The 22,337-nt window shown below is 35.7% G+C and overlaps 1 protein-coding gene and 1 long non-coding RNA gene across 2 annotated transcripts in view; both read left to right on the top strand.

Annotated features, from left to right (window-relative positions):
* Positions 1 to 22,337, top strand: part of LOC136806051 (membrane protein FAM174-like) — a 420,508-nt gene that overhangs the window by 270,831 nt on the left and 127,340 nt on the right. The gene's annotated exons all lie outside the window — the stretch shown is intronic.
* LOC136806037 (uncharacterized) lies at positions 4,347 to 15,162 on the top strand. Its single transcript, XR_010846495.1, has 6 exons — positions 4,347 to 4,764; positions 5,158 to 5,297; positions 5,578 to 5,717; positions 13,003 to 13,235; positions 13,750 to 13,892; positions 14,950 to 15,162. It is a non-coding gene; the product is annotated as an uncharacterized lncRNA (long non-coding RNA).

The raw sequence follows: 22,337 nt of genomic DNA, 5'->3' as shown, positions 1-22,337 counted from the left end.
TGAACAGAGCCAATGACGGGTAAATATTTTGAACTTGTATTCACGACAATTCACTCAACATGCTCCATTTTTTTAAATAAAAAGTGTAACCCTGGCATTCATTTGCTTAGACCGAGCATAGCAGTGAATATTGTGTTTACATGCTTTCAGAATGAACAGAGCCAATGACGGGTAAATATTTTGAACTTGTATTCACGACAATTCACTCAACATGCTCCATTTTTTTAAAAAGTGAAACCCTGGCATTCATTTGCTTAGACCGAGCATAGCAGTGAATATTGTGTTTACATGCTTTCAGAATGAACAGAGCCAATGACGGGTAAATATTTTGAACTTGTATTCACGACAATTCACTCAACATGCTCCATTTTTAAAAAAAAGTGAAACCCTTGCATTCATTTGCTTAGACCGAGCATAGGAGTGAATATTGTGTTTACATGCTTTCAGAATGAACAGAGCCAATGACGGGTAAATATTTTGAACTTGTATTCACGACAATTCACTCAACATGCTCCATTTTTTTAAAAAGTGAAACCCTGGCATTCATTTGCTTAGACCGAGCATAGCAGTGAATATTGTGTTTACATGCTTTCAGAATGAACAGAGCCAATGACGGGTAAATATTTTGAACTTGTATTCACGACAATTCACTCAACATGCTCCATTTTTTTAAATAAAAAGTGTAACCCTGGCATTCATTTGCTTAGACCGACCATAGCAGTGAATATTGTGTTTACATGCTTTCAGAATGAACAGAGCCAATGACGGGTAAATATTTTGAACTTGTATTCACGACAATTCACTCAACATGCTCCATTTTTTTAAAAAGTGAAACCCTGGCATTCATTTGCTTAGACCGAGCATAGCATTGAATATTGTGTTTACATGCTTTCAGAATGAACAGAGCCAATGACGGGTAAATATTTTGAACTTGTATTCACGACAATTCACTCAACATGCTCCATTTTTTTAAAAAGTGAAACTCTGGCATTCATTTGCTTAGACCGAGCATAGCAGTGAATATTGTGTTTACATGCTTTCAGAATGAACAGAGCCAATGACGGGTAATTATTTTGAACTTGTATTCACGACAATTCACTCAACATGCTCCATTTTTTAAAATAAAAAGTGTAACCCTGGCATTCATTTGCTTAGACCGAGCATAGCATTGAATATTGTGTTTACATGCTTTCAGAATGAACAGAGCCAATGACGGGTAAATATTTTGAACTTGTATTCACGACAATTCACTCAACATGCTCCATTTTTTTAAATAAAAAGTGTAACCCTGGCATTCATTTGCTTAGACCGAGCATAGCAGTGAATATTGTGTTTACATGCTTTCAGAATGAACAGAGCCAATGACGGGTAAATATTTTGAACTTGTATTCACGACAATTCACTCAACATGCTCCATTTTTTTAAAAAGTGAAACCCTGGCATTCATTTGCTTAGACCGAGCATAGCATTGAATATTGTGTTTACATGCTTTCAGAATGAACAGAGCCAATGACGGGTAAATATTTTGAACTTGTATTCACGACAATTCACTCAACATGCTCCATTTTTTTAAAAAGTGAAACTCTGGCATTCATTTGCTTAGACCGAGCATAGCAGTGAATATTGTGTTTACATGCTTTCAGAATGAACAGAGCCAATGACGGGTAATTATTTTGAACTTGTATTCACGACAATTCACTCAACATGCTCCATTTTTTTAAATAAAAAGTGTAACCCTGGCATTCATTTGCTTAGACCGAGCATAGCATTGAATATTGTGTTTACATGCTTTCAGAATGAATAGAGCCAATGACGGGTAAATATTTTGAACTTGTATTCACGACAATTCACTCAACATGCTCCATTTTTTTAAATAAAAAGTGTAACCCTGGCATTCATTTGCTTAGACCGAGCATAGCAGTGAATATTGTGTTTACATGCTTTCAGAATGAACAGAGCCAATGACGGGTAATATTTTGAACTTGTATTCACGACAATTCACTCAACATGCTCCATTTTTTTAAAAAATGAAACCCTGGCATTCATTTGCTTAGACCGAGCATAGCATTGAATATTGTGTTTACATGCTTTCAGAATGAACAGAGCCAATGACGGGTAAATATTTTGAACTTGTATTCACGACAATTCACTCAACATGCTCCATTTTTTTAAAAAGTGAAACTCTGGCATTCATTTGCTTAGACCGAGCATAGCAGTGAATATTGTGTTTACATGCTTTCAGAATGAACAGAGCCAATGACGGGTAATTATTTTGAACTTGTATTCACGACAATTCACTCAACATGCTCCATTTTTTTAAATAAAAAGTGTAACCCTGGCATTCATTTGCTTAGACCGAGCATAGCATTGAATATTGTGTTTACATGCTTTCAGAATGAACAGAGCCAATGACGGGTAAATATTTTGAACTTGTATTCACGACAATTCACTCAACATGCTCCATTTTTTTAAAAAGTGAAACCCTGGCATTCATTTGCTTAGACCGAGCATAGCAGTGAATATTGTGTTTACATGCTTTCAGAATGAACAGAGCCAATGACGGGTAAAAATTTTGAACTTGTATTCACGACAATTCACTCAACATGCTCCATTTTTTTAAAAAGTGAAACCCTGGCATTCATTTGCTTAGACCGAGCATAGCAGTGAATATTGTGTTTACATGCTTTCAGAATGAACAGAGCCAATGACGGGTAAATTTTTTGAACTTGTATTCACGACAATTCACTCAACGTGCTCCATTTCTTTAAAAAGTGAAACCCTGGCATTCATTTGCTTAGACCGAGCATAGCAGTGAATATTGTGTTTACATGCTTTCAGAATGAACAGAGCCAATGACGGGTAAATATTTTGAACTTGTATTCACGACAATTCACTCAACATGATCCATTTTTTTAAATAAAAAGTGAAACACTGGCATTCATTTGCTTAGACCGAGCATAGCATTGAATATTGTGTTTACATGCTTTCAGAATGAACAGAGCCAATGACGGGTAAATATTTTGAACTTGTATTCACGACAATTCACTCAACATGCTCCATTTTTTAAAAAGTGAAACCCTGGCATTCATTTGCTTAGACCGAGCATAGCAGTGAATATTGTGTTTACATGCTTTCAGAATGAACAGAGCCAATGACGGGTAAATTTTTTGAACTTGTATTCACGACAATTCACTCAACATGCTCCATTTTTTTAAAAAGTGAAACCCTGGCATTCATTTGCTTAGACCGAGCATAGCAGTGAATATTGTGTTTACATGCTTTCAGAATGAACAGAGCCAATGACGGGTAAATATTTTGAACTTGTATTCACGACAATTCACTCAACATGCTCCATTTTTTAAATAAAAGTGAAACACTGGCATTCATTTGCTTAGACCGAGCATAGCATTGAATATTGTGTTTACATGCTTTCAGAATGAACAGAGCCAATGACGGGTAAATATTTTGAACTTGTATTCACGACAATTCACTCAACATGCTCCATTTTTTAAAAAGTGAAACCCTGGCATTCATTTGCTTAGACCGAGCATAGCAGTGAATATTGTGTTTACATGTTTTCAGAATGAACAGAGCCAATGACGGGTAAATATTTTGAACTTGTATTCACGACAATTCACTCAACATGCTCCATTTTTTAAAAAATTGAAACCCTGGCATTCTTTTGCTTAGACCGAGCATAGCAGTGAATATTGTGTTTACATGCTTTCAGAATGAACAGAGCCAATGACTTGTAAATATTTTGAACTTGTATTCACGACAATTCACTCAACATGCTCCATTTTTTAAAAAGTGAAACCCTGGCATTCATTTGCTTAGACCGAGAATAGCAGTGAATATTGTGTTTACATGTTTTCAGAATGAACAGAGCCAATGACGGGTAAATATTTTGAACTTGTATTCACGACAATTCACTCAACATGCTCCATTTTTTTAAATAAAAAGTGAAACCCCGGCATTCATTTGCGTAGACCGAGCATAGCATTGAATATTGTGTTTACATGCTTTCAGAATGAACAGAGCCAATGACGAGTAAATATTTTGAACTTGTATTCACGACAATTCACTCAACATGCTCCATTTTTTAAAAAGTGAAACCCTGGCATTCATTTGCCTAGACCGAGCATAGCAGTGAATATTGTGTTTACATGCTTTCAGAATGAACAGAGCCAATGACGGGAAAATATTTTGAGCTTGTATTCACAACAATGCAAAAGAAAAAACACCAGAGGAAAAAGGAAACAGCGAAAAGACACAAAGATTGCCATCCGCATATTGTGGTCAAGTTGACAATTTTTGTTGGCCTTTAAAAAGCCTGGATGTGGATACTTATAGTAACTAATTTTTTTTTAATTTTTTCTTTAGGTATAATAGATCAAATAAGCACCAGAATACCCCTGTTCATTGCTTTGATTTTTTTATCACTTTATTTTTTAATAGGTGTCAGTGAATCTTACTGGATTACTTTAAACAATTTATTGCAAATTTTTTGAAGCCTGGAGACAACTCAATCACTAAAATCATTTATGAAGGAAGATTTTAAAAACTTTTATGGCGATGATGTCATATGCCAAGTACATCAGATTATCATAAAATTAACGTTCCTGTGACACCATAATGTGAATCAGCAGATTGAAGATTCAAATCGAGTTTCAGTTGTCAAGTCATGAAGTAATAGATTACGATGACGATTGCATAGAGTATGTTTGATCCACGCAAGGACTCATGTTGGTTTGGCCTAAAGAGGTAAAAGAAGATCTCCTTTTTATCTTATTAAAGTAGCTTTCACATGAGGGACAAGTAAAGATTCCCTCATTTTTGATAATATGAATCTTCTTTATATTGAAAATGCGATTATTAGATTCAAACCATTTATGAAAGTAATAATGCGGCTTTGTCTAACTTAGTAATTATGTGATGAGTCGGTTGTATCATATTTCAAAACTCATCTTAGACAAATTTGTAAAGGGTGCAGTGTCTCTTGCAAATCATTATCTAATGTAATCAAATGGTGCCAAACTGTAAGTGATTAGTTAATCATATCTTGAGCTTACTAGATTCAAACTCTTTAAAAAATTATTGAACGTCGGACTTAGTGATTTTGTAAATTTGTTTAAAGCAAATAATTATTCATTTTAGGATCACACTGGGTCACACAGCAGGACGTATTTACAGTGCACTTGTATGGAGAAAACCTTTTTGCAGAGTTCAACATTCTGAATGTGCTAATGAAACAACCATTCCATCCATATATTCAGCTGAGACATACGTAATATTTGGTAAGGAAAGGTTTATTTTTGTCAACCAGTACTTCCTATAGAATACATGTCTGTCAGTGATGAGTAGGTTTTATCATATTTCAAAACTCATCTTAGACAAGTTTGTAAAGGGTACATTGCCTCTTGCAAATCATTATCTAATGTAATCAAATGGTGCCAAACTGTAAGTGATTAGTTAATCATATCTTGAGCTTACTAGATTCAAACTCTTTAAAAATTATTGAACGTCGGACTTAGTGATTTTGTAAATTTGTTGAAAGCAAATAATTATTCATTTTAGGATCACACTGGGTCACACATCAGGACGTATTTACAGTGCACTTGTATCGAAAAAACTTTTTTCCAGAGTTCAACATTTTGAATGTGCTGATGAAACAACCATTCCATCCATATATTCAGCTGAGACATACGTAATATTAGGTAAGAACTTGTTTATTTACATCCACCAGAACTCCCTATAAAATACATTTCTGTCAGTGATGAATTGTCTTAAATGTATTTCTAAAATCATCTTAAACAAATTTGCCTCTTGCAAATCATATCTAATGTAAAGTTACCAAACTGTAAGGGATTGATTAATCATATTCCCAAACCTGTTCTATGTTTTGTTCAGAGCTTTGTATACGATGCCACATAGGGTAAATATCAATTTTCAATTATTTCATGGCTTTGTTTCAAAATAAACTTCTGAAGGAGGTATAAATTAATTGCTGAAAGGGCAATCATAGATCGATTTAGAGGGAAAATTTTTATTTTCATCGTTTTTATGGCAAACTCATCTTGTTCCAAAAATTGCTTTGAAAAATTGACGTTTTTTTTTAGTAGATTTCTTTCAAACAAAGATGGTACAGCCATAATAACACCTTCAACTATGAATGCAAAAGGGCATCAACAGAGTTATCCAACCACGTTTGGGACCTGCAAATCAAAAACATACAACCAAAATTATCATGGGAGATTATCGACCACGCCCGCTCGTATTTTAAAGGCTTGGTAAACTGCAACATCTGTCTCACAGAAAAATTTCACTTAATTACATCAGAGCTTCATCTCGTAAACAAAAGATCAGAACTTATTTCCACATGTCGCCATAACAACAGATTTAATCTGAAGAACTTCAAATTGGTCCCCCCCCCGGATGAATCATGAATTTTATTTTCAATATGTTTTAATAATTGTTTTTATTACAGTTTTATTGCACAAATTATCCAGTTTTTCACATTCAAGGAATGCTTGAAAGGGATTAGTTCGTCAAAAAAAAGGTTGGTATCATAGCTTTGAATGGGCTTTGAATAGTTTTGATTGTTTTAAGTTGTATATTTATTTTTAGTATATTTGTTTTATATCAACAAACATATCAATCAAAAATATACACAATATGGTTGGTTTGATGGGTTTGATTCCTACTAGCATGTTCGTCTTCACCAAAAATATTGTCAAGCAGTCTGGATTAAGAGCACCATGAACGCTTGCGCAGAGTCAACCCAGCGCTGCCCAAGAGAGCTGGATGAATTGGCAGATCGCAGTCAAGTATTCAAACCTTCCAATGTCAACAACAGACCCTGCCACCCTTTCAAAATCATACCAGCCGTCCAAAGAACAACAAACACTATCTTTAACTTATCAATGATTTTCAGAATCCAGATGGCACATGTAAGGATAGACCAGGAAAATCGCAGCATGGACATAAGATGAAAGGTTATGCTGAACTTGACAACACAGGATTATAAAATTTTGGAAATACATATTTCTAAATTTTAATAGTCCCTTTTCTGAAAGTGAAAGAAATGACTTGGGAGGTAATTTATTCAAAAAAACAAACAATGCATCTGTCTCCTATTAGGAATGCATTAGTCGACAAGAGGTGACCAAGCAAAGGCCTGGTAATATGATGTTGTTTTCGCCTAAAAAACCACATAACAAAAATCATGGCCTTTGATAAAAGTTACAAAATAGACATACAAATAGCATTTCATATTCTGACCACAAGATGTGTTTCACAAAAGTTTCAAAACTTTGATGATGTGATCAAAAATGAACAAGACGACTTAAAGTCGAAAATTTCGCATAATACTTGAACATCAACGACGAAGACGCGTGAAACGTGACTCCTGCAGCATTATGCATTTTGAATGAAGCGTTACACAAAATATACACAATGCATTGTACACACAGGTCATAGATACCCTGTTTTTTTAATGAAAAATCTCAATCCATTAAAAAAAAGATTCCTTTAAAAATGCGACTTAAGAATTCTATTCTATAAAGCGTAAACAAAATCTTTCAATTCAGAATAATTCAGAGAACTGCAATATACTTGAGAAAAATAATTTAAAATTTTTTTGAAAACGAAGAAGAAAAAATGAACTTTTCATTCTTTGATGCCAGAAACCTCATTTTGTGCTTTGAAGGAACTTGTGATAAAGACTTCTTTCACTTGCGCAAAGTTTATATCAACTTCTTTTTATAAACAGTAGAATTTATCTAAAATTGAGAAAAATGGCTAGTCAGAAAAATCTGTTGTATACTATCTTCGCTTTCTGATATGAATGATGGCCCACCACCATCAAAATCATTGGACTTTTCCAGAAAAAAATTGAATATGGGGGGGGTGAAGGATATAACATTTTTTAGAACTCCCCCCCCCCCTGGACATTGTGACTTTTGGTCCCCCGGACAGCAGGTCTAACCCCCCGCCCCGGACAAGCATCAGTTGATCCCATCGAGAGCAAGTTTACTCCCCCCAGGACAAGGCCCAGGACAAATTTTGTAGATTTTTCACTACCCTCCCCCACCCCCATGTACAGACATTTTCTGGAAGAGCCCATTAAAGGCAAAAAGCAGTTGAGGACACTCATTTTTTTTATAAGCATACGGTAAATTTCGGCTGAAGCTCACTATGCTTAAGTAAATCTCAATATTGAGACTCAAATTATGCTTAACCCTATGCTTGGTAAAAAAATTATGTAAGTTTAGATAGTGTACATTCTCAAGAGACCAAGTTGTGTTATTTATAAGAGATTAACCAAATAAAATCACCAATTTTTCGAATTTTGTTTGTAATTCTTTCTTCTGTTATTTTCTGAAGTTTGGGAAATTATGATTCTAAAAATTTCTTTGGCTGAGCCTCAAGGTATGCTTAGCATATGCTTAATTTTTCTGGAAATTTGAGCTTCAGTATGCTTATAAACGTTATGCTTATAAAAAAAAATGAGTGTAGTTGAGCTCCAGCTCCAGCTTCTGGACTAGAAAATTGCAGGGTAAAAACTAGCCAACTTTAAGCTTTAAAGAAATAATACTCCTTGAGATTAAACTTTGACTCCTTTATAACTGCTTTAAACTGCATCCCATTAAACAAACCCTCCCCAATCTCTTGCCGATTATCCTGTGAAAAATATATAGGGGAAAGATTCCAGAAAAGTAACAAGAATCTTAGTGCGGAAATGGAAATCTTATACAGACAACGTACCATGGTTCAAAATGAAAATCCTAATTAGCAAAAGGTGTATCAAGATCGGTGAAGTTTGATTGAAGCTCGATTAGTTTGATTTATTACCTTGTTATTAGGCTTATTAGCAGACGCCCACGCTAAAGCTTAAAGAGCGAGCCAATATCTATCATCCCATCGGGGAGGAAAAGCTGGAACTTTTACTAACCAAACTCATCAAACACCAATCAAACTTCATCGGATAAAAAACTGTCATCATTAACGAGGGACCGCTGTACATTGTGCGGTGGTGTACGGTGGGGCTGGATCTAAATGTCCTTTGTACGGCGATGAAAATAGGTTAATTTGAAATCTGCTGTATTATCTGTACACCCCACCTTACCCACCGTTAATCACCGTACAATGACAATGTACGGCAGTGTCTAGACAGGGTCGTTTCGATTATATAAAAATGGTTGCTGAATTTCAATTGACATGATTTCTAAGAAATACCGTGAGATCGGGTAACTTGCATACGCATAGCCCTCAAATGAATGAATGACCCATTTGGTCATTAAAATACAGGTCATTAAAATACAAAGTTAAATCAAAACAAAAATGGTAGGCTAGAGCTGCAAGCGGAGCTGCGTAATTCATTTGTTTTGAAATTTTGCTGCTTTGATTGGTCAGTCATTTGATGGCTGTGCCAGTTACCCTCCACTGATGCAAGTTACCCGACTTCACGGTACTTGCTAAAACTGACTGTTTGTCACAACTGGTTTCACTATTAACACATAACTATCTGGTGAAAAAAGGAAAAAAAGATCATACCTGTCTGTCTGTGCTGTTTGTAGTTTTGGTGAAGAAGAGAAGAGAGGGTTAATAATGTTGTTGTTTGTTTGGAAAATTAACTCTTTTTGTACTACTTACTGAGCATGATCAATTTATTGGTGCATTCACTAACTACACAAACATAAAATACTTAGTAGCAAACAAATATTGAACCTCTTTAAACACTCTACAAAAGACCAGAAAATATGATAAAAATTTATACAGCAGCAGCAAGTTTCAAAAGCATGTGCAATCAAGCAGCCATTAAAAAAAAGTTCTCACGATGAATGTTTACAAAGGCTTGGTTACACTTCTTGCACTAGCGTATTTTATTTATTAAGAAAAGCCCTGTTTTTTATCACTTTTTATCTTTGTGAGTGAGTCCACCTTTAGAATATTTGCCGTAGTACGCCCGCAGCCAAACGCCATAATTTGCGCCCTAAAAAATGTCTCGCCAGCCAGACACACGGAAGGCTATCGTAATACTTTCGCTAAGCGAAATTGATAAATCTTTTTTTCTGATATCATCGAAGAATTCCGTAATCAATGTGGTCTCTCTATCTTAGCATAGGTCCTTCTCACAATGTCGTCAGTATGTAACTATGCAATTAACATTTAAACCAATATTTCCTCCTGTCCATCTGGACAGGAAAATTGTATTAATAGCAAGAAATATACAACTCTGCTAGCTGTTCTCCTTCTTTCAAGTACCAGAAAGAGGGTTTTGAAATTCAGCACATACTACAAACATTTTTCTGTTTTATCTATTAGCCACTCCATGAAAAGTTCTGTTCCAAAATACCACGAGATTTCTCAATAAGTAATGACCACTTCTCTCCACAGTTTCATAGTTTGTTAAACTTTTCCCAGACCATTCATTCCATAGACTCCAAAAGCAGCCAGCTTCCCCAGTAAATTACTGCCATCTCTGCAAAACTCTCTGTTTATTCTGGTTTATTACATCTCTCCTCGATAACTTCTGTTCCAAAATACCACTGGATTTTTCAATTTAAAATGACCACAGATTTCTCAATGAGTTTTCACTTCTTTCCTCAATAGCTGCATGATTTACCCCACCTCTCCTAAAAAATTCAACCACCAATAAAAACCACTTGTCTTATCCAAATTTCAAAGAATTAAAACAAGTTTCTTGACAGTTGTGTGCCACAGGTTCACACATGTCTAACATCAGCTCATTGTCTAAATACTATTGTCAATAAATCATGACCACTTCTCTCCACAGTTCCATGGCTTGTCATGCCAAATCTCCTAGAAAATTCGCTCCCAAAATACCATAAAATTTCACCACTTTCTAATTAATTATTACCACGCTATCCAAGGTTCTCTGTTTGTTACACCTCTTGTAAGAGATTTCCTTGCCAAAATACCACTGTTTTTCTAAATGAAATCTTCCCATTTCTCCCAACAGTTGTATGGCTTGCCGAACCTAGAAAATTCACTCCCAAAATACCACTAGATCTCTCTCAGCAGGTTCACGGTTTGCAACACCCCTCCAGGAAAACTCAATTCAAAGATACCACCAGTCATACCACGCTCTCCGCAGTTTTTTGTTTGCCAAATCTGTTTGCCACATTCACTCCCTCCAAAATACTCTGTTTGTTACACCTCTCCTCAAAGAATCACGGTTCTCAACAATTCTCCAAATTGTTCACGCTTTGCCAACCTTTCTTAGAAAACTAACTTCAAAAATACCACCAGTTCCATCAGTTAATAACTACCATGCTCACCAAATTTTATCGGTTTGCTACACGTCGCCTAGAAAATTCAGTCTCAAATACCACTGGGTTTTCTCAGTAAATTTCTACCATTATCGCCAACGTTTCACGGTTTGCACAGCCTTTCCAGAGTATGCCTTTTCAGAGTATGCCTTTCCGAGATAGCCTTTCCGTGGAACCCACTTTAAAAATTCCACCAATTTCAAGTTAACTACTACCACATACTCTCCGAAATTCTCTGTTTGTTACACCTCCTCAAAGATTTCGTTGCCTAAATACCATTGTATTTCTAAATGAAAGATTCCCACTTCTCCCCACAGTTGTATGACTTGCCACACCTAGATAATTCAGTTTCAAAATACCACTGGATTTTCTCAATGAATAATGACCACGTTTCAAAGTTTCACGGTTTGCAAACCCTCTCCTAGAAAACTCGCTTCGAAAATACCACCACTTTCTTCAGTTAATAGATACCACGCTTTTAAAAGCTCTCTGTTTGTCTCCTGAAATGTTCATGCTCTCCAAAGTTTCACGATTTGCAATCATCCTAGAAAACCCATTTTAAGTACTACTTATATCCTCAGTTAATCACCACAGATTTACTATTTTATTTGTCACTCCTTCCCAAAAAGCTCAAAATTTTACCACTGGATTTTCTCGATGAACAATTGTCACGTTCTCCAAACTCTCATGGGCTGCCACAACCTCTCATAAAAAATTTAACTTCAAAAACACCACCAGTTTTCTCAGTATTTTACCAACCCTCCACAGTTTCTTCTAGGAATTCAGCCATACCACCAGTTTTTCCTAGTAAATTTATGATCATCTCTCTTCAGTGCCACGGTTTGCTAATTTCCTCTCAAAGCTTCAGCCATAAGATACCAACTCTCTTCTCAATATTTTAAAGTTACACTAGAATCTCAGGTTTCATGGCTCACATTTCAGATCCAAGAAATTCCAATTCTAATGAATTATTACCAAATATCTAAAAATTTCCACAGTTCACCTCTCTCAGTATTTCTTTATAAATCAGTCTCAAAATATACATCAAAATAAATAATAATTCACTGCAAATTGATCATCAGTCTAGTCAACTTCGCCACACCAATCTCAAAATACCACTGTAACAACTCTCCTCCAAAAGTTCAGTCTCCAAATACCACTGGTACCGGTACCACCATTTTCTCTTTTTCTTTCTCCCACTTTTTCACAGTTTGCCACACCTCTCCTCGAGAGATTCATTCCAGATTTACCGCCAATTATCTTAACGAGTTATAACCACTTCGATACACGTCTCCTCCAAAGAGTTCAGTCCCAATAAACCACTGCAAATCTCAGTGAATTTCAAATATTTCAACAGCTCCTGTTTTGTTCACCTCTCCCGGAGAGATTCCAAATTTCCACCAGTCTTTTCAATGAGTTATTACCACTCCGTCACACCTCTCCTCCAAAAATTTCAATCTTAATAAATTTCAGTCCTCAATAAATCACTGCAAATCTCAGTGAATTTTACATCTTCTAACAGGTCAAAGTTTGTCACATCTTTCTTTTCACATCCTGAATTACAATCGATTTGATCACCACACCTCTCCACATCTTTCAACAGTTTCACACTTTGCAACACCTCTCCTCAAAAGTTCATTTTCAAAATTAATTCAAAATTTCTTAACGTGCTATTACCACACTCATTCCTAAATTTTAACGTTCTCAGAATAGATTCCAACGCTTATCAAGCAAGAAATGGTGAAAAGCAGCCATCCATGGCTCAACCGTCGATTCAGCCAAGAGTATAATGCCTTCCAAGACATGATCAACTGACTAGGAAAGATGAGAAGGAGCTAAGGACGGATGTTTCGTTGATTACACATCACATCCCTCTGTCAGCATGAAGGAATTGCCCGACGATGAAACTTTTCTGAAAAACCATTAAATGATCCAGCATGGGTAAGTCTCTTGAATTACAACCACTACAACTTGATTAGGCTCTAAACCGAAAGTGTTTACTGATGTTTGCTTTATTCATTTTCGTTCCCTATTGTATACAAAAGGCCTTATTGAACCAAGGGAACATTTTTCAAGAATAGCCCTGCATTGCCAAAATGAAATTTTGCAGGTCATTTTACAAGATCTTATCTATATTTGTTTTGTTGCTGATATCCGGATAAATACATGCAAGGACTTGAAATTCTGGCTTGTCGTGAAAAAACAATTCTTAAAACCCAATTCCACTGGAAAATTTGGCAAAAATTTGTTTCCTGGTGCGAAAATACCCTGGAATTTTAGCTCCACTGTAATCTAATCATCTAAAGATTACACTCCAAAGTTTTTTCAACTTTGGAACAACCAAATTTCTATCCCCATTGGGATTTCAATGGGGATTTTTATCTCGACTAAAGAAAAAAGTTCCACCGGGGCTGCGAGACAGGGGTGTTCTTAATTAATTGTTTTTTTTATATAGCTTTTTCAGGTGACGTCCTAGAAGTGAGGCCATTGTGGTGGCAATACAAAAAACACGTCTAAATTGACACCAATACCAAAAACTTCGGATTCGAACAATTGAAGTTAACCTGATGCGACTTCCACATTCCAACAAAATTAGAAGTAGGTAAATGACGTGGCTAGTTCTGGGAAATAATATATTTAGATGTTAAAAATATCATCTGGACTCCCTCTGGACTAATAGAATCTCTTTGTGGCAAAAACACTCTCCTTGTCACTCATTAAGCGCTGGTGACCCCCTGAAAAGGCACGACAAGGAAACATAGTTTTAAATTCTGCTTCACTTTTTTCGGGACACAATGTTTTTTTACTTTTGAATGATATCATTTAAGGTTATCACTCGGCATCTAGAATTTAACCATGCGTCAAATGAACTGTTCAACCTTGAGCTTTGAAAGGCTTTTTACGGTATAATTTCCAATAAAATACAAATTTTGGTCCATCAATCCCACTTTTTGTTTATTTTTGCAAATTATGCATTTACCAGGGGGTACCCGCACAATTTCAATAAATATTTTGGCTTGAAAAGATCTGTCAAGAGAAACAGACCTTTCAAGCCAAAAGAGTCTTTCAGGCCAAAAGATTTAGTGAAATTGTGTGTGTACCCCTTGCATGAACATTAAATTCAAGACAAAGAGGCGCCTTTTCAATCTACAAAAGTACAATGCAAATTATATTAGTAGTATGAATTGATTTCCCCAGTGGAAAAATACCCTGGAATTTCAAACACACTGGGAAATTTAGTTTGATTTTATCCCATTCGAAATTCAATGTTTGAAAATGGCACTCCAAAACCATCCCCACTGGATTTTTTAACCTTAGATCAATAGAATTTCTATCCCCATCGGAATTTCAATAGAAGTTTTTATCCCCGCACCGAGGAAAAAAGTTCCACCGGGGCTGTGAGACAGGGGTGTAAAGTTCCTTTAACATCATGTTAGGTTTTTAAAAGGTATCATTATTATATCAGCAGTAAAAAATAGTCTTTTTGACTGCGACAGATAGTTGATCTATTATCTATTCAAGGAATTCTTGATGAAGCTTAGAAGCTCAATCAAAAGGTCCAATATTCAGAAAGAGCCTCATTCTCAATTATCAATTATCTATATAGTGATTAAGAATTTCTTGTTTTATTGTTGAATTATTGTTTTGTTTTCAGGAAAGCACCTAACTTCGAACTTCAAAGATTGCCATCAGTTCGCGTAGAATTTCCAATGGATTTTGTACAACATAATCGAATGCTGGTATTTCTTATTCAAGAATGAAGTTAACTACTGCAAAGCAGAGTACAGATTGTTAAATTCACAAAAATATTTTGAAATATTGTTTACTGATAAGAATTATTATTTTTTTCTTTATAATGAATATATAACTTGACCATCAGAACAAAAGTTTTCTCCTGTTACCTTGACCGTTCTTTGTTTCCTTTTCATCTTTTTTTCTATTACCAAATCTTTATTTGAAAATATTGCACTGAGAAATATCTTTTGAACGAGCACAAAGTATCAAGTCTTGATATGATAAGCTGCAGCCTTTTTCCGTTTTCATTCCTAATCAAGAAGACTCAAGTTATCTTATATTTCGATTTTTTTTATTTACTAGGTCTTCCTAAAGTAATACTGATATTTCGTGCTTTATTGTACTCTACCCACATTGTTTTGGTGTATGTATTGTTTTATCAAAAACCTTTATCGAATACACAATATATGATTTGAAACTCAATTTCGTGAATTTTACATTTCAGTGAAACAAAGTAAATAAAAAGGGACTGTGCAAGAATTTATTGATGATTCTTCTTAAAGAAAAACGAAAGAACTCAGCAGAAAATGATGCCTCGATTTCATGGAGGAATATGAATAATCGTTAAAGGGACAGTTGATTAGTGTAAGTTTATTGCTTTATCACAATGATAGAAAGATAGATGTGAGCCCTCCGAATGCATTCGGGATTGGTCCTACCCACGAAGGATAAATAAATTGGGATCTGATCAGAACTTTATTTATTCCATTGATCAAATTTTCAAGACAAATTTTCATTTCCAATTACTAATCTGACCTTGCTTCAATTATAAAATTTGTTTAATCTCTCATCTGAGGGGGGTCTTTTGTTACACTTAATCATAATCATTTTGAGACATTTAGTTTGGATTTTGTATTTACAATTTTGTAATTGTACTGCTTTTCAATTTCAGGTCTCGAAGAAGTTTAAAAGATATGCAATAACAACCATACCTTCTTCATAATTTGTTACTACCAGGTATGCAATTCATTGGCGGTCCCAAAGAAAACTCTAATGATTCACGACTTTTGCATCCTTCTTTTTCTTACCCAGGAAAAAATCTGTGAATCACTTGCGTGTGAAAAACAATTTCCGAGCATGTGATCCTGCAAAAAATCACATGCGTGTGAAAATGTAATTCACAATCCATCTTTTCTCACTTGTTAAATACAATAGAAGTGAGTTAATTTTCTCGGGTAAATTAATGCGTGTCCAAATTTTCGTTAATTCTTTGGACCCATCATCACCCCTCTTAGCATAATAAATTATACCTTTAAAGAAGCGAATTACGATGTAGAACATGAAAATCGGTGTTACTTAAATTTAGGTTTTGCCAATTTTGCGAAAAACCGCAAAAACCAAAAAATGCTGACGTCAGCAAAACTTGTTTTTCAAATAACTCCAGTTTGGCTAATGGTATAAACATGAAATTTGGACCAAAGTTGCATATCGGTAATAAAAATTTTTTTGCGTAATCATATTTTTCAAATTTTGCTGACGTCAGCAGAAATCAGCAAAATACGAAAATTTGCAATAAAGTGCAGACATCAGCAAAATTTCAAAAAAATTTTTTTTCAAAATGATCCTTTTAATAATGTGCAGCTTTGGTCCAAATTTCATGTTTATACCATTAGGCAAACTGGAGTTATTTAAAAAACAAGTTTTGCTGACGTCAGCTTTTTTTGGTTTTTGCGGTTTTTCGCAAAATTGGCAAAACCTAAATTTAAGTAACACCGATTTTCATGTTCTACATCGTAATGCGCATCTTTAAAGGTATAGTTTATTATGCTAGGAGGTGTGATGATGGGTCCGAAGAATTAACGAAAATTTGGACACGCATTAATTTACCCGAGTTAGGATATTAAACCTCTCTCTCTAAGAAAGACAAACAATCCTATTTGTGATTTTAAATCTAGTCACACCCCATTTAATAAGTCGAGAAAAGATGGCTTGTGAATTGTATTTTCACACGCTTGTGATTTTTTTCAGAATCACATGCACAGAAATCAGTTTTACCATGCGATTTCCATACTTTTTCCTGTGTTACCTCGTGGAGAGATTTACGTGAAAATGAACACTTAATCTTCTCATACAATTTTGGTTTAGTTTAAAAAAATTACTTTATAATTTTCATTCTCAGTGAAAGACGATAAAGCCCTTGAATGATGAAAGATGAATGATTGTCTCGCCAGCTTTACATCATATGAAATGACTAACATTCAATCAAAATGGCGTATCCTCCGTAACTACTGTTGAAAGTTGGATAAAACAAGACATTGTGCTCGCAGAAAATGGAATGTTTTATCCATATCTGGATGAAGCTCTCCATGCCATGGTTAATAGAAATTAGCGGGGCTGACTTTTTGGATTGTTTAAAAAGCTTTGGAATGAAAAACAAGCTAATTTCGTAAGTCTGTTATAGTGTTAGCCTAGTAAGGTTATTTTGGCCTAGAGATCCATGGAAAGTCAATTTTTGAAGTTCTTTATTGACAAAAACTGATTGTATTATCTTAGAGATAAAAGAGTAAATCTCCAAAATGAATCACTTGTCTCATTTGGTCGACTAAGTCCCCCGGAAAAGGACAATCTTCAAAAATACAAAGTTTATGCTAACTTTCAACAGGTGCATCTCGAAGCGATATTAGATATGATATACTATCGATTAGAGGTATAGTTTTTCTCAAATATTTCAAGATATAGCCACGGAGATCCTATAAAGTATACCTCTAATCAACAGTACTCTTCAAGATGCTTTTGTTGAAGGTAATTCTATATTCGTCAAAAATCTTCTCGAAAATGCTTGAGTCAGCATAAAGATTTGCATTTTTGAAGATGTAGCGTCCATTTCCGGGGGACTTAGCAACCAAATGAGACAAATAACCCCATTTTGGAAATTTCTTCTTCAAAGTTCTATCAGATAATACGTACTAGTTATCGCATGACTTCGAGTGCAATACGAAAAATATTTTACGAGTTTAGGCGAGGAAAAATATCAGTAAAATCTCGGAACGAGTAAAATATCGAGTATTGCACGAAAAGTCATGTGTTATCAATCACACGGACGAATTTTATACCAAAAGCTGAAAATATTTGGTTTCTTAGTTCACCAGATTTGATTTCGGTGTCTTTTATGGAAGAACTCCAAGTAAAAGTTAATCTGAAAATATTTTTGTTGTGTTTTTCCCTTTGACTCCCAAGTCAGTTTCTCCGAAAGTCAGTTCTTTTCGGCTGTTTTGTTTTGATTTTTCTCCCGCCGCTTACCCAGTCCCCCTAAAGTCAACGCGGTCATATTTCCATACTAGAGAAATATGAAATATCGCAAATATCTTGATGCTCTCGACCAATCAAAACGCTGATATTTTTTTGGGTCGGCAATAAAATCAGTTTTTGTCAATAAGGAACTTCAATTATTGACTTTCCAAGGCTCTCTACAATCAGCGCTGAAATATGGGTATTTTAACGTTTTTCAGAATTTAAAGGTCGGGCGAGGATTGTAGTTTCAGTACTTCCACTTTGCTTCATTGGATTTTTCGTATTGGGAGGGGTTAAGTGACTTCCAGGCTATATTCTCAGCCTTATTGGAACATTTTTGAGCTTTTAGATCCTGATCCTGAAAGTTTAATGTTAAAACTCAGAATAAAAACTCTACTTCCGAACTGTACTTCAAAGCACTGAAAATCACTTGCGATTTTAAAGTTTTGATGGAATTTCCCTTTCCACGCCGATTGTAGGCCAATTTGACCTTACCTCCTTCAAGGCTCCATAGAACATTTTCTCCAGGTTTTCCAGCCTTCCAAAAACTGGTTTTGAAGTCCCAAGAGACCATATAGTGAGAAAAAAAACAATATATACTACTTGTCAGGGTCACCAAAAACCGCCGCCGGACCAAGTTCCTTATATTTAAAAAACATATTCAAAAATGAAAAAAGTTTCAGACTATTCGACCTACCCCGCTCTTGTCAAAGCTGTTCCTTGCAGTATTAAAATCATGACTGAGTTAACTTTTGATTTTAAATGTTTCACCTTGACTAGCCAGACACCCCTGTCTAACAGTCCCGGTGGGACTTTTTCCCACAGTGGGGATAAAAATTTCTATCAAAATCCCAATGGGGGTAGAAATTTTATTGTTCCTGGGGATGAAATTAAAGTTAATTTCCCGGTGGGACTGAAATTGTATGGTATTTTGTCCACTGGGGACGAAATTTTGGCCAAATTTTTCAATAGGGCTGGGGTTCCAGCGGGTCTGTGATCATGGGTGTACAATTGAATAGCAGCCTTCTTCCGCTTAGAAATAGTGTAATCAAATTCTTAACTAAACAGTATATGCCATACCGGCTAACGTTAGGTGGTTCGCGATAATGTTCACGTAGAATCGACTCCATCAGTCTGAAAGGCACATCACTGGTCTTTTGTTAACTGTCGAATTATTAATTGGTGACTTTGCCTTTTAGATGGGCGTAACGTTAGCAAGCTTCCAATCTTTAAACCCCATTAATTAGCTTTTTCTTTATTAACCTTAACACCCCTGTCTCACAGCCCCGGTGGAACATTTTTCTTCAGTGGGGATAAAAATCTCTATCGAAATCCCAATGGGGATAGAAAATTTATTGTTCCAAGGTTAAAAAATCCAGTGGGGGCAGTTTTGGAGTGCAATTTTTAGACATTGATTTTCGAGTGGAGATGAAATCAAAGTCAATTACCCAGTGGGGCTGAAATTCCCGGGTACTTTCCAACCTGGGACCTAATTTTTGCCAAATTTTCTAGTGGAGATGGGGTCCCAGTGGGTCTATGGCACAGGGTTGTACCTCAAAATGTGTCACATAGACGAACATCTGACTCTGGCTCTGGCTGGTTTCCTGTATAAAATTTTCCTATAGTATAGGTATCGATTCCCGTGGCTTTCCATCTTTGAAAATCGAGTCCCATGGAACTAATTCAGTCTCTTAAATCTGACGCCCTTGATACTTGTTATGGTCCCTCCCGTTGAATAACCTCTTTGACAAATTGTTCGCTAAAAGAGACTTGCCATACCAATATTTGACACGAAAGTGCCGTTGTTCTTGGAATATCTTTAATGTACACAGCCTGAAATACCTAAAAGCACCTCTTGAGGTGTAGTTTAAAACTAGCTTATGGTACATATACCCGCCATTAATACCTCTATAATCATGGTCGAAATATATTGAGATTTTAAGGTATTTCAACTTTTTTTCAGAATTTAAAGTTCGGACGAGAATAGCTATCTTAGCACTTCCACTTTCTTCCATTGAATATTTCGATTTTGGAGGGGTTTGATGGCTTCTAGGCTATATTCCAAGCCTTATTGGAGCAAATTTGAGCTTTTAAGTCCTATTCTAAGGTCTCAAGTCTCATGTTAAAACTCAGAGCTAAAGTTCCACTTTCCAACTGTAGTTTAACGCGCTTAAAATTCACTCGTAGTGTTTAAAATTTCGCAGAAAAATCCCCTTAGTCTCAAATATTTTGTCCATGATTGTAGGTCAACAACTATTTATTACTATTTATTATTGTATAATTAGGCCGTGGCCAGCCCCCTCAAAGTGTCGGTGAACAAGTTTTGACCGTTGATTTTAGTCCATTGATATTTGCGATGTTAGCTTTTTTAGGAGGCCCCCCCAGCGGACCCAAATTTCACGCATTCACGCAAAAAATTTTCGCAATTCACGCATTCACGCAAGTTTTTCTCGAAATTCACGCAAACCCAATCTTTTGGGAAATCGGGGAGATTTTCGGAAAAAATCGGGGAAAAGGTCAAAAATAGAGGTCTTGCAAATTTCGTAAGTTACGTAATTTACGTAATTTCCGCCATTATGGAGTAAAACGTTCGATTTGCATAAAAAGATATGACAAGGCTGTACTCGAGATATTATTCGACCGGATCTGGTCATGCACTTGAGAAAAACTTAACTCAGTAGTGATTTTTTCATGTAGACCTGACTATAAAACACCGTGTTTGGTAGCGTCATAAGAAGCCCCCCAAATAGAAAGCGTTACCTAATTTTTCAACTTTAATCACATGCCATCACGCAAAATATTTGATTCTTCTAACTTGTCACGATCTTTTAGAAAAGGTGAAGCTTCTGCAGTTAACGTATCGCGATAGTAAGTGAAAAGATATGCGCCGCAGGCGAATTTTTGTACAAAAAATAGCTTAAACATTATCAAAAATAGGTCAAACAAACTCGAGTATGACACCATGATGCTTAGCTCAGGGGTAAGGAGGCGCAACCATGGTTTACGCAGAGAGGAAATTTTTACATTTCTGTCACTCGCGTTTGGCTAAAAATGCTCTCTTTAACACCATTGAAAAAGAATATAGTCTAAATTCGTTAGAGGCAAGGTACGATCGCTTGATAGCTTGTAAAATGAGGTAAAAGAATGAACATTTGTTGCGAGCGAAGCGATCAAAAAAAATTAAAAAGAAAGGTTTTAATCAGGGCTCGCGAATTAATTTCCTAACGTGGAGGGGCCAAAAACATAGTGACTCAGGAGGCGCAACCATGTTTTGCGCCGACAGGAGAAAATTTATATTTTAACCCTCTAATGTGCTTAAATACGACCAGGGTTTGATACGACTCCATTTCAGACTAATTTTGCCAAGAAATCAGGTTATCGAAAGTCTACATCATGGGTAAAAATTTCTTTGAAATAAGTTTCTTTTTATTCGCAAAAACGTGGTGAAGTCATGGCCGCCTCCTGCCCCCAGTGACTCTGGCCCTGGCTGGCCCTGGATCACTCATCATGCATAACCATTATTTACATGTTTGGCCCGAGCGAAAAAATCTGGAAATTTAAGGTGTCTAGATTGCTAGAAAGCGCATCTAAATCATGAATCGTCTTATAAAATAGAGAATTTGAAAGTTGCTGATTTTTTTGTACACCTTCACTTGGCATCCCTTGAATTTGGAATAGGTGCGCACCTTTGCGAAAAGGAAAAATTCACGCGTTCACGCAAAAAACAGGGCAGATTCACGCATTCAGGCAATAGAAATATGGATTTTCACGTTCACGCAAGTTTTTTCAATTCACGCATTCACGCAATTTTTTTTCGATTTTCACGCATTCACGCAACCAAAAAAGCCCATTCACGCATTCACGCAAACCGCTGGGGGGCCCTTTTAGGCTTATGCAAATAAATGGATAAAAAAAAAGAAATCCATGATGATGATATTCTTAGCATATTCTCAATTTTTTTATCATCATTTTCATCATGAATATTCTGATTCACGAATATTTTTGTCGATTCTCACT

The sequence above is a fragment of the Clytia hemisphaerica genome, unplaced genomic scaffold (genome assembly GCF_902728285.1).
Source record: "Clytia hemisphaerica strain Z4C2 unplaced genomic scaffold, Clytia hemisphaerica genome assembly, whole genome shotgun sequence".
Taxonomy (NCBI): Eukaryota; Metazoa; Cnidaria; class Hydrozoa; order Leptothecata; family Clytiidae; genus Clytia; species Clytia hemisphaerica.
Note: the sequence above shows the minus strand (reverse complement) of the source record. Positions and strands in the feature narration are given on the sequence as shown.